This window comes from Monodelphis domestica, chromosome 4 (genome assembly GCF_027887165.1).
Source record: "Monodelphis domestica isolate mMonDom1 chromosome 4, mMonDom1.pri, whole genome shotgun sequence".
NCBI lineage: Eukaryota > Metazoa > Chordata > Mammalia > Didelphimorphia > Didelphidae > Monodelphis > Monodelphis domestica.
Window position 1 is genome coordinate 351,500,141 of NC_077230.1, and position 14,313 is coordinate 351,514,453.

Consider the following 14,313-nt stretch of genomic DNA (forward strand, 5'->3'; position numbering starts at 1 on the left):
ACAGTTTTTATTTATTTCTTCCTTCTTTCCTTCATTTATTTTAACTTTTCTTTATTTTAATAACAAATATCAAAATAAGTTTTCCATAGTTATATGATCCAAATTATCTACCTCCCTTCTTCCTCCTTCCCCCCTCTTAGAGCTGGCAAGCAATTCAATCTGCATTATATATATATATATATATATATATACATTATCATGAAAACATATTTTCATATTATTCATTTTTGTAAGTGAATAATCTTACAAAACCAAACCCCTTGAACATATACCTACATAAGCAAGCAATAAATCATATGCTTTCATCTGCATTCTTACTCCAACAGCACTTTCTCTTGAGGTGGATAGCATTCTTTTCCATAACTCCCTCAGAATTGTTCTGGATCATTATATTGCTGAGAGTAGTAAAGTCTCTCAAAGTTGGCCATCATATAATATTGCTATTGCTGTGTACAGTGTTCTCCTGGTTCTGCTTATTTCACTCTGCCTCAGTTCATGTATGCCTTTCCAGGTCTTTCTGAAATCATCCTATTTTTTTATTCCTAATAGTACATTAAATTTCTATCACCATCATATACTACAAATTGTTCTGCCAACCCCAATGTGACATCCCTTCTACTTCTAATTCTTCGCCACCACATAAAGAGTAGCTATGAATATTTTTGTATAAGCATGTCCTTTCACTTATTTTTTATCTCTGGAGAATCAAACTAGTAGTTGAATTACTGGATCATTGTTTTGGGCATAATTCAAAATTGTCTCCCAGAATGGTTACTTCAGGTTACAACTCTACTAGCAATGCATTAGTGTCTTAATTTTACCATATCCCTTCAACATTTATCTTTTGCCTTTACTATTAGCCAATTTGCTAAGTGTGAGGAAGTACCTCAGAATTGTTTTAATTTGCATTTCTCTAATCATGAGTGATTTAGAATTGATAACTGATTTTGTTTCATCTGAAAAAGTCCTATTTTGACCTTTTATCAATTGTGGAGTAACCTGGATTTCTATAAATTTGAATGGGTTCTTTATATATTTGAGAAGTGAAACCTATATCTGAAAAATATGTAAATGTTTTCCCCATTTTATTATTTCCCTTCTAATTTTGGTTGCATTGGTTTTATTTGTACAAATCTTTCTTAATTTAATATAGTCAAAATTATTCATTTTATATCTTGTAATGTTCTCTCTCATGTTTGGTCATAAATTCTTCCCTTCTCCATAGATCTGACAGGTGAACTATTATATGCTCCTGTAATTTCCTTATAATATCATGCTTTATGTTTAAATCATATACTCATTTTGACCTTATCTTGGTAGAGGATGTGAGAGATTGATTTAAACCTTTTTGCCATACTATTTTCCAAATTTCCTAGCAGTTTTTGTCAAATAGTGAGATCTTTTCTGCAAAGCAGAGATTTTGGGGTTCATCAAACACTAGATTGTTGATATCATTTACCCCCTTTCTGTTCTCTTGATCCACCCTTCTATTTCTTAGCCAGTACCGAACTGTTTTGATGATTACTCTTTTATAGTGCAGCTTAAGATCTGGTACCATTAGGCCACCATAAAATTTGAGTATTTAGGGCAAAGTCTTCTGCACCTCATAGGTTTCCCATCCCAAGGACTGTAACTAGCTGGGGATCGATTTGGGATAAGCCAGGGCAGGAGGACCTGAGATATTTATGCAGAGACTGTGCTCATATTATCATGGACTTATGCTTAAAGCTGGCATAAGCTGATAAAATAGATATAGACTTAAGATACCTTTCTATATGCTAGAATTATACTGGACTATTAAGGAAGCTAGAATGTCTGAATATCTCTAAGCACACATAATCCTTTTGAGTTATAAGAAGATGATTAGGTGGGTCTACAGTCATGGTATGTGAGTAATGTGCTGGGAAGACCCATGACCAAGATTTAGCTAGAAGCCATTAGCACTTTACCCATCCTAACTTGAGGGAGACATTCACTCTGACCTTGTGGGGTCTAGTTTGGATGGAAATGAAGTAAGAAATAGTCTTCCTCCCCCCGGGATTAGCTGTCCAAGGGATAGATTATGTATCATGGTGGGCAGTATCCTGGGAAGGCAGAACTGAGGCCAAGGTCACCTAAAACAAGTAGAAGCTGCAGTGTTTAAACCATAAGGTTTAAAGCACCTATACTAAGATTTTGGGATATCCTATACATATATATGTATATACTATATATGTATATATATATATAGTACATTATTCATTTTAAAATGTTTTATTGATGTCATTTCTTTTATTATTTTAAGCTAATAACTAAAACTTACACTAAGATTTTTGTTGATTTGGGGATGTGCTGCATTATGTCCCTTTCACCTCTTGTTAGCTCTGTGTCATAAATATCAAAGGCATTATTATTCACATTTTGTGGCTGAGTAAATTGAGGTTAGACATTTTAGGGTCACAGGAATAGTAAATGTCTGATTAGAATTTATACCTAAGTCGTTCTTACCCCAAATCAGGAAGTTAGGATTCTTCTTCCTTTAAGGTAAGGTCTAGTTTTAGGAAGGAAGCTGAGCATTTGCCGAAGTTGTGATCAAGAAAGCATTTGTTGGTCATCTGAAGAGTTAGAACAACAGATGAGAAAAGCAGACAGTTATTTAAGGTCATTTTGAAGTCCTTCCAGGCTATTATTAAGGATTACACAAATGCTCATATCACTTCAATCATCCTTCAGATCATTTCCAGTCCCAGGGATTCTAGATTTCATTTTTATTGGATAATAGCTATTCATGTCCACTCTGAGCATTGAGACCGTAGACAAGATGAGAATGAGGAGATAACATCGCCTTTCCTCTCTTGAATTTAGGGTTGCTCTATCATTGAGTTTAGTATAGATATGATGCTAGTATTGAGGCTTGGAAGAGTAAGGACCACAGACAGAAATGAAAGTTTCACACTCTGTCCTAAAGGATTGGCTTATATGCCCTCATACAACCCAAACTACATTGCATATTGTTGTCAGAAAACCTTTATTTGAGGTGTTGCTGATTTTGAGAATGACTGGCCACTCTAGAGAGGGTGAATAAGAATAGAATGGTAAGCTTTCTAATTTCTACTATTTCATAAACAAATCCCACAATACATATCCATCTCACTATTCTGTAACCATTTCAGTAACCGTAAATTTATTGACCTAATCATGTAGTATATATATATATAGCTGTCTAGGTTATCCCAACACTGTACCTTCTCAGAAATTTCCAGCATCAGTAACAGCCATGTCTGTCTATCCTTTGGAGAATAAATAGCTTTCTTAGATAAGAGTTCATTTTCCATTTTAGTCATCTTGGAATTTGGCTTTGAAAAAAATTAACTTCTCTTACACTATCAGAGCAGGAACCAATAAATACAGTCCATCAATTCATCCCACCTGGTCCTAAGCAGCATGACCCTTTACTTATTCAAGAATTCATTCCTGACTCCACTCCCTGGACTTTTTTCCCTCCTCCTTTTCAATGCCTCCTTCCTACCCAGGATATATAACCACCTGATGCCCATTTACTTGACTGGTGATTGCCTTCCCGGAACATTACTGGAGGAAGATAATTTCCCACTCATTCTTGATTGCACTAACATCTTCTTTCCCTATCTCCTCACCAACTTCCTTAACTATCTCTCCCCTATTTTCAACTCTGTTTTATATATTGTTTTAATCATCTATAATATTAGCACCACAAGGAAACTTGGTCTTTTTATTGCTTTTATTTGTATCTCTAGAAATGAGTGCAGGGGCACTATTAAATGTGTTTTCTAACTTTTTATTCAGAAAAAAATAAAAAGCACAGATGAAGGGTACAGAAGATCTCCTAGTCTTCTGACTAATTAACTCTGAGATTCACAAAGAGGAGAGGACAGGAGAGAAAGATAGGAGGGGAGTGGAACAGAAGGGAGGAGAGTGGAGGGAATGGGAGGAGAAAGTAGTATAGGGAGGGGAAAGGAGGGAACAAGGGTGGGGAAGAGAAGAGAGAGGAAGAGGAAGAGGAAGGGCATTTACTACTACTACTACTACTACTACTACTACTACTACTACTACTGGACAATGGGGTAGAGGTATATTTTGGAAAAGATTCTTGAATATGGATAACTGACTTATTTCTGTCTTACTGAAAGGATTTGTCATAGGACATCCCTTCTAGTTCTGAGATTCTGTGACTTCACTTGAACAAATGTAATAAATGATACAGGAGATCCAAAGACAAGACAACAAAAACCTTGCAATCAATGAGCTTACATTTCCATTCCATAAGAGGGAAAGGGAACACAAATAACTCATACCTCCAAGGAAATTGAGATAATAGAAAAGGAGCAGTCCAGGCAAAGGGAAATTTGAAGCCTCTTTTTGGTGACTTTTCCCCTCTGTATCTATCTTCTATTCTCATTTAGCTTTTTGAAGCAAGATGTGATAATGCTTCTTTGCACTTCTCACTGAAGTTCACACAGAGTCTTTCCAAGGTATCAACTATCTTCTAGATAGATATTTTTTAGGCAATAATAGAGAGTTATTTTATTTCTTGCTTGTACTAACCTCCTCTCCTCCTGGATGACTAACATTTGTCTGGTCTTATTTAATTACTTTTATCCCTTTTCCACTGATTGGGTACTCTTTTCCTAGTTATATATGTTCTTTTTAATGTTTTTATTCCACCTTGATGATAATTTTCTGCATCCTATTTATAGAAATTATGAATTTTTAAGTAAGCTCACTGGCAATTTTTATTACAAGTTTGTTACCTTTCTAGATTCTGGATTGCAGTACAATGGAGATCATTATAGAATTAGAATTCAAACTCTGAAGCAAACTTAAATTCTACCTCTAATATTTACTAGTCATGTGACACAGAATAAGTTTCTTTTCTATACCTGAGTTTTGTTATCTTAAGTGTTGGCATGTCGTACCCAGGTTACTCATCTAATAATAGGCTGTTTAGGAGGAAAGACAGAAGAAAATTAGTTATTATAATTATTATCCACTTACTTATGATTGATGATCAAGGGTCAATAGTAACATCACATCTCTATATTATGCTGGTGAAAAAAGGAGTTTGGCAATATTTCAATTTCATTTTAATAGGAAGGAATGATCCTAATTCTAGACATATATTATTGAATGTAAAGGAAACTCAGAATCAAAATAGAGATACTGACCCTCGCCAAAGTCTGTGGTCATTATTTTAGGAAAGAGTTGAGAGCTCCCCATTGGCTTCATAGTCAAAATTTCCAAGTAGATAAAACTTTTTGCCTAAACTAATCTTTCTACTATAGGCACAACTAAACACTTTATTCTAAAAGGTGAAAGGAAAGGATCCTTGTAGGAGCTGACAATTGAGCTAAGCCTTTTCTCAGCTGAGCTAAGTTTCCTCAGCTAAAAACAAGAGTTGACCTAGATGACCTCACAAATCTCTACCAGTTCTATATCCATGGATCCTATGATCACTGCAGGACTTTATTGAATCTAGCCAGGTTCTGTCAAACTGTGTGATGAAGAGAAAACAAACAAGATATTGAACTGAGGAGACCTGTATTATAATCCAGAGCTTTTCTTTAACTTGCAATATAACTTTAGGAAACTCATTTTCCCCTACTGGGCTTTTTACTTTTCTCATCTTCAGAAAGAAATGACTAGGCTAGATTGATTAAAACAAAACAAAACAATTCTTCAAGTGTCTGAAGTATGCACTGTGGTAAATATTGGGGATTATAAAAAAAGTTAATGTGCCTGACCTCAAGGGGGTTATATTATATTGGGGACAACAATATGTATAATTTAAAGTAATTTATAGAGGAAAGGGTCCTGTAATAATTAGGTGAGTATGTCATCAGGATAAGTTTCCATCATTTGAATGCTCTCTTACCTCCCTTACAAATCTATCATTTTATGATTCTCTTTTCTTGTGACTTTTTACTTGCTGAAAAGCTATTAGATTCAACTAATCTGCAGTTAGCATGGGAAGGAAGGAAGCAGTGTCTACTTCAGGAGCTTCTTGGTGATAGTTGATGACAAAGTAAAAGAGAATATTTCTTTTTTTCCTGGGGAATTATTATTATTATTGTTGCTATTATTATTTTAGTAGTAGTAGTAGTAGTAGTAGTAGTAGTAGTAGTAGTAGTAGTAGTAGTAGTAGTAGTAGTAGTAGTACTATTAGGACCTTGAACGATAAGAGGTAGTAGACATTTATTCTTAACAAAGAGAAATAGAAAAATGAAAACAAGGCTGTCCCCAATTTTGATTTCATTCTTACTTTAAAATCAAGGGTGTAAAGGCTAAAGGGTGTCAAGACCAGAATTTTTTCTTCTTCTTAGTGGTCTTGTACAGTTTCCCTCTCTCTGTATATTGAAGATGTGCTGTGCTATTATAATATTTTATCTCTAAATGTCTTAAAGTGATAATTACAGATCACATTTCTATCTTTCATTAAAGATGTTCAAAGAACTTTCCTCTAAATCCTCTGAAGTAGGCAGGGTGAGTATTATGATTCCCATTTTATTAATGAGGAAATGGTCATTCAGAAGGTTATGTGCTACAAGAATGAGTAATTTCTTTGTCAAAGATTTGAATCCAAGTTTTTCTTCTCCCAAGCACTCTTTTTTTTTTTTTAAACCCTTACCTTCCGTCTTGGAGTCAATACTGTGTATTGGCTCCAAGGCAGAAGAGTGGTAAGGGTAGGCAATGGGGGTCAAGTGACTTGCCCAGGGTCACACAGCTAGGAAGTGGCTGAGGCCGGATTTGAACCTAGGACCTCCCGTCTCTAGGCCTGGCTCTCAATCCACTGAGCTACCCAGCTGCCCCCCCCCAAGCACTCTTAAAAGTTCTCAATACCAGGAACCAGTGACTTGGAAAAAATGAAACTTTTTACAATATATATTTTATGCAAATATGTGCCCTAATCCCACCATGTACCCAAATCACTACCAAGTGGATATGATCATGTTGATAACTGGTATTTATATAGAACCCATTATGTGCCAGACAGTGTGCTGAATGTTTCAGATGTATCTCATTTGTCTCACACAATATCTTTTAAAGGTATGTGCTATTATTACCATTCCCATTTTGCAGCTGAGGAAACTGAAGAAAAAATATCAAGTACACTTAAGGTAGATGACTTGATCAAGGTCAGATAGTGAGTGTCTGAGGCTGGATTTGTATTAAGGTCTACCTTATTCCAGGGCTAGTGCTTTGTGCATCTCTTCTAATTAATATGGCTTAACAAATTTCTTAAACTCAATGAATTTGCTAGAGAGGTTAGGCTCTTGGTCATTCACAACTCCTTGATAATTCCTTTGTTCAGAAAATGCTTTGCAGTGATTTTTGTGGGATAGCATACCCACATTCCCTCACTAGTCCATCTATCAAAGCTCAGATGCAGACAGAACTCTTTTGCTACTCTAGTTCGAGTTCTGAGTTTTGAGGGAATCATAATGTTATCTTTTTATAACATAATTATTTACCTATAAATAGATAGAGTTAATGAATATTTCTATTTGCCTGAAAATGTTTAACAAAAGTGTCCAATTCCTGGTTCCAGAATTGTAAGGTTTGTTGCATCTTTAAGCTATTTTAATTACCTTACTCAAATTCTGTAGGTACCCATGTTAATTCTTAAGTCAATACTGAGCTTTGTGGCTGATTCTTTCAATAGTATTTCTGTTTATCAGTCAAATTTCTCAAAATGATCTGAGATAATTACAGAAAACTAGATCATGAAAGGAACTCCAACAGCATCTAGTCTAACCCTAACCTGACGCAAGTTTCTTTATAGCATTCTTGTTGGTTATAAGTCATCAAAAATCATAGGCTACTTACACTACACATACCAACAGACTTTTGTGGTTCAACTCATCATTTTTCTACCCAGTTATTCTCCAAGATTTTATGGCCCACAGAATCTCATAATTTTCCTAGATGAAATCAACTTTAGAGTGTTGTCTATTTCTATCTTTGGACAGTTTTGGTACTGTTTTAAGGTTGACAACTTGTTCTGAAGATCTCACATAATATTATCTGGAAATTTTCTAATTGCTTTTAGTCAATTGTCTTAAAGCTGTGAGTTAACCTATAATATATTCAGATATTTTAGATATAAATTCTAGGAGGCTACTTAAAACCATCCCAGTTGCTTCTGTCTCTTATTTTGAATAAGTAGGCTATAAATATATATTTCTATATATTAAATATATAAAACAAAGTAAAGGTTCTTTACCTGAGACGTTTAACCTTTTCTTCATTGATAGTTCTATTTAAATATAATTGATTTCCTTCATAATCATATGTATTTTATTTTAAACACCTAACATTATTTATAGAATAGGGTCCCAACATATCACTAGATTGGAATACATGCCAAACACACAAAACACCCCATTAATTACTCCTTGGCTAGATGGTTTCATCTCTCCTTTCTCTAAGCCAACCATCATGTGGTAATAAGAAATTCTTGCTTACCTCCATCTTATATTCAAAGAGTGAAGAATGGAGTTATGGTAAACCTCCTATGATCACAAAAGGTCCCACATCATCTCTGATAGTGTATCAACTGCCCTTCCAGAGTCTGTGCACTGGCCTAATGACTGGAGATATTGTAAGGTCCCTGGAAGTCAGGAAGTATTTATAAAGTTCCATGATCCAGTTTAATTAGAATCATTGTCTCAGAGGAGATTCTATACCTTGGGACGATGGTTATTCATATAAATGTTTTGAGAAGCTTTGGACCCCTGTGACTTGCTCTGTAGGACAAGCTGCCTCTAAATTCCATGTAATTTTACTATGAAGAAACAGAATGAATCTGATTCTTTGTAATTCTCTACTTGTCCCCTTGACACCAGGGAAATCTCAAATTCTACCTGTCTTTTCGATAAAGGAATACAGTTTGAATATAATAGAAATGTGTCTCTTTTTTGCTACTGTCCAACTCAAGATCTGTGTTATTACTTAGTCCATTTTAACATAGTGATACATGGAAATATTAGGGAGGGATTCAAAAAGCAAGAACAATCTTGATCAAAGTTAAATATTCTGTGTGGTTTAAATAACAATAATAATTTCAATATGGTAACAAAAACAACAATAAACCTAGAAGAGGAGGTAAAGTCATGGAGAAAGATAAACAGTGAATCTCATGCCTGTAGTCTTGCTCATTACAGATACTCTAACAAAGATGCTTTCATTTAGGCTGCACGTGGTTGGCTTGCATCCTAATATCTTTGTTCAACTAGAAAAGCAGCCATTTTATCTCCTTATGCAATAGTCTATAGGACATTACATAATAATGGCATGATAATAACTTTTCCCAGGACTAGAATTAAATGATGATGATAATAACAATAATTAGCTGGAGAGGCAGTATAGGGTATCAAATAATGAAAATTTGAGGCAAATCTAAGTTAAGATTCTGCCTCTGATACATATTGACTATATAACGCTGGACAAATCACCTAACCTCTCAGCTGAAAATCAAAACTGAGGTAATTTCCTCACTAAAAGCTTTCATTTCACAAATAAAATTATAAATCTGCATAAAAATATCAAAAGGTCACTGACCTTTTATAGAAGGGAATTCTTTATACTGTTACTTCAGGCTCTTATTAGCTATGATCCAAAATATGTCACAACCTCCTTGAGCCTCAGATTAATAAATAATAAAATTGGAATGATAATTGCATTTGCATTAGGTTTGTTGTGAGGATCAAAAGAGCTAATAAATGTAAAAAACTTTGCAAATATTTTCTGAGGTATTTCAGTGAGTTGTTTTATAATCATTATTATATTATCATCAACAACAATGGCATGGAAACTATCTTATAAGAATGTATAGAGGTCCAAAATGAAGTTTCAGGTTCAAGAAATAGCTACTAGTCTAGTTTGCTAGAAAGTAGAGATAGTGAAGGGGAAAAAGATATAGAAAAAATAAGGTAGGTACAGTAGAAGCCAGATTGTGCAAAACCTTAAATTCAAGTCTGAGTTTTTTAAGAAGCAATGGAGAGCCACTGAAGATTTTGGAACAAGGGGAGTAATATGGATAGATCTATAACTTAGGAAGATTCTTTTATCCATAGTGTGGAAAATGAATGGAAGAATTCAGAATAGAAGCAAAGAAGCCAATTTGGAGGCTATTTCTAGTAGAGGAATGATAAGAGCATGAACTAGGGTAGTAGCTATGGGAGGATGGAGAAAGTCTGCTCTTGTGAAATGTTATGGATGTAGAAGTGTCACTTCTTGACAGCTCACAGCAACAGAAAGAAAATAAGCTTGACTCTAGTTGAAAACCATGGTAATGAGAAAGATGATGATATTTTCAATAAAAAGCCAGTCTTAAAGAAATGGTAGTTTTAGATAAGTGGATGATGTATTCAATTTTGTATGTCCAGAGATTAAAATGTAAATCAAACAAATAGGTCAATGATGGAGAACCTTTTAGAGATTGAGTGCCCAAACTGCAACCCTCACATCACATGTGATCCCCGCCCCCTCAGACAGGGGAGGGAGGAAACTTCCACTGGATTGCTGGGGACAGGGTGTAGGGAAGTGAGGAATGTCCTCAAGCATTTTTGGAGAGGAGGAAAGGAGAATCCTTCTCCAGCACACTCTAACACTCGTGCCATAGGTTTGCCAACATGGATTTAGGTGGAGATTTTTAGCAGGTAGTTGGTGAAACAATTCTGGAGTTCAGAAGAGATATCAAGGCTAAATTTGTAGATTTTAGAGTATCTGCATAGAGATGAAAACTGTACCCTTTGGAGCTGATAGTATCATGAATAGGGGAGATTAAAAAGAAATAAGAAAAGATAACAGTACAGAGTTTTGGGTAATAGCCATACTTAGTATAATATGGGATTCCATCTAGCAAAGTATAATAAGAATGGTCAAACAGGTAATAGGAGAGTCAATGTGCTAGAAGTGAAGGAAGCAGAGATTATCCAGAAAGTGATTGGTAGTTTAGAAATTAAGAACAAGAACTAAGAAGATGCCATCATATTTAGTATTTAAGAGATTATTGATAACCTTGGAGAGAACATATTCAGTGTCTTAGTGACATCTAGGATATAGAATGAGAGGAATTGAGAAGCTATCAAAAATAAATCATCCATTTTCTGTTAAAATCATAAGCATTGACTTCCGGTCAAGATGGCAGCTTAGAGAAAGCTAAAGTTCAGAGCTCCAGAAACCCTTCCTTACAGATCTCAAACTGAAGGCTCCTAGGGCACCGAAATTCAAAACAAACAACAGAATAGACCCCAGGAACACCCCTCCTGAACCTGAATCAAAAGGTACAGCCCCCCAAAAGTCAGAACCTGAGATCACTTGGATCTAAGGGGTAGGCAAAAGGAAGGTCCCAGGACCCATCTCCCCCAACCCAGAGCGCTGAATCTGAGGCAGCAGCAGGAACCTCAGGGCAGGCAAAAGGGCCTTGGGAGCCGGCTATTCTGAAGGCCACATCCTGAAAACAACCTGACCCAGTTGAGGGGGCACCCAGACAACAAGAAAACAGAGAGAGACGAGGGGGGGGACCTGTAGCTCCCTGAACAGATCCTTCCATCTGAGTCTCAACAAAGGTCCCTGCCTCAGGGCATACTCAGTCTGAGGTTAATCCTATCACCAGCCCTTGTAGTTCCAGGAAGCCACAGCCCCTCCCCCTCAGAGTGAAGGCTTCTCTGGCCAGCAAAGGCATTGAAATACATCTGAGAGTGTCAAGCCAGGCTCAGAGCATAGAAGTAAGGCAACAGAGAAGCATTGGGAGGGAACTGAGGAGGGTACTAACACCGAGACACCAAAACACCAGCAATTCCGGGCTTCCTGGGGAAGACAGACAATTTGCCTGAGGCTAAAGACACTGAACACCAGACAGATGACAGAAGAGCCAGCCCCCCTCACTCAGATAGAGATGGCAAACAGCACAGAAGCAAAGAAGCCTAAAAACAACAAGAAAAACAAGAAGGGGGAAAGTTTGGACACATTTTATGGTGCAAAAATACAAAATACAGAGGAAATAGAAGAGGAAACACAAGCAAATGCACCAAAACCTTCCAAAGGAAATGGAAACTCTCCACAAACTTTTGAAGAATTTGAATAAAAAATGAACAAAAGGATAGAAGACTTCTGGCAGGAAAAGTGGGAATTAATGCAAAAGAATTTCACGCAACTACAAAAACGGTTTGACCAAACTGAAAAGGAAAACCAGACTTTAAAGGTCAGAATTAGGCAACTGGAAGACAAAGAGCAGGTAAAAGAGCAAGAATCAATAAAGCAAAGCCAAAAGATCAAGAAATTAGAAGAGAACAAAATATCTCACTGACAAGGTGACAGACTTGGAATATAGAGGAAGAAGAGAAAATCCAGAAATAAAGAGCAAACTCGACATCGTAATACAAGATATAATAAAAGAAAATTGCCCAGAGATTCTAGAACAAGGGGGCAATACAGCCACTGAAAGACAAATTCCCAAAAGACAACTCCCAGGAATGTAATTGCCAAATTCCAAAGCTATCAAGCAAAAGAAAAAATCCTACGAGAAGCCAGAAAAAGACAATTTAGATATAAAGGAATGCCAATCAGGGTCACACAAGACCTTGTAAGTTCCACTCTGAATGATCGTAAGGCATGGAACATGATTTTCAGAAAGGCAAGAGAGCTGAGTCTTCAACCAAAAATCAGCTATCCAGCAAAACTAACTATATACTTCCAAGGGAAAGTATGGGCATTCAACAAAATAGAAGGTTTCCAACTTTTTGCAAAGAAAAGACAAGAGCTCTGTGGAAAGTTCAATATCGAAAAACAAAGAGCATGGAATACCTGAAAAGGAAAATATGATGGAAAGGGAAAGGGAGAAAATTGTTATCTTTTCATTTATTCAAACTCTCTTCTATAAGGACTACATTTATATCAATCTATATATATATATTAATATATGAAAAATGTAATGTGTAAATAGGGTGAAAAGAAAAATCAAATAGAATAATCTTTCTCACACAAAGATTCACACGGGAAGGGGAAGGGAAGAAAACTCCTATAAGAAGGAGAGGAAGAGAGTTTTTACTTAAACCTTACTCTCAGGGAAATCAACTCTGAGAGGGAAGAACATCCAGATCCATTGAGATCTTGAATTCTATCTTACTCAACAAGGGAAGGGAGAAGGGAAAACCAAGGGGGGGAGGGAGGGAGGGAAAACAAAAGGGGAAGGAAAGGAGGGAGGGGGAGGGAACAAAAACAGAGGGACTAGAAAGGGAAACATATCAAGGTAGGGAACAAGGGGGACTGATTTAAAGTAAATCACTGGATTTAAAGGTTAGAGCTAAAGAAGAAAGGTTAGAATTAGGGAAGGATATCAAAATGCCAGAGAATTCACGAGTCACAATCATAACATTGAATGTGAATGGGATGAACTCACCCATAAAACGCAGATAAATAGCAGAATGGATTAGAATCCAAAACCCTACCATATGTTGTCTTCAAGAAACACACATGAGGAGGGTAGACACCCACAAGGTCAGAATTAAAGGATGGAGTAAGACCTTCTGGGCCTCAACTGACAGAAAGAAGGCAGGAGTTGCAATCATGATATCTGATAAAGCCAATGCAAAAATAGACCTGATTAAAAGGGATAGGGAAGGTAATTATATTTTGTTAAAAGGGACATTAGATAATGAGGAAATATCACTAATCAACATGTATGCACCAAATAATATAGCACCCAAATTTCTAATGGAGAAACTAAGAGAATTGAAGGAAGAAATAGACAGTAAAATAATATTAGTGGGAGATTTGAACCAACCATTATCAAATTTAGATAAATCAAATAAAAAAATAGATAAGAAAGAGGTAAAAGAAGTGAATGAAATCTTAGAAAAATTAGAGTTAATAGACATATGGAGAAAAATAAATAGGGATAAAAAGGAATACACCTTCTTCTCAGTACCACATGGCACATTCACAAAGATTGACCACACACTAGGTCACAGAAACATGGCATACAAATGCAGAAAAGCAGAAATAATAAATGCAGCATTTTCAGATCACAAGGCAATAAAAATAATGATCAGTAATGGTACATGGAAAACCAAATAAAAATTATTTGGAAATTAAACAATATGATACTCCAAAATCTTTTAGTTAGAGAAGAAATCACAGAAACAATTAATAATTTCATCAAGGAAAATGACAACAGTGAAACATCCATTCAAACCTTTTGGGATGCAGCCAAAGCAGTAATCAGAGGTAAATTCATATCCCTGAGTGCATATATTAACAAACTAGAGAGAGCAGAAATCAATCAATTGGAAA

At 35.9% G+C, this 14,313-nt stretch overlaps 1 protein-coding gene across 1 annotated transcript in view; it reads left to right on the forward strand.

The window, feature by feature from the left end:
- LOC100015564 (olfactory receptor 51F2-like) overlaps nucleotides 1–14,313 on the forward strand; it is a 171,396-nt gene that overhangs the window by 105,667 nt on the left and 51,416 nt on the right. The gene's annotated exons all lie outside the window — the stretch shown is intronic.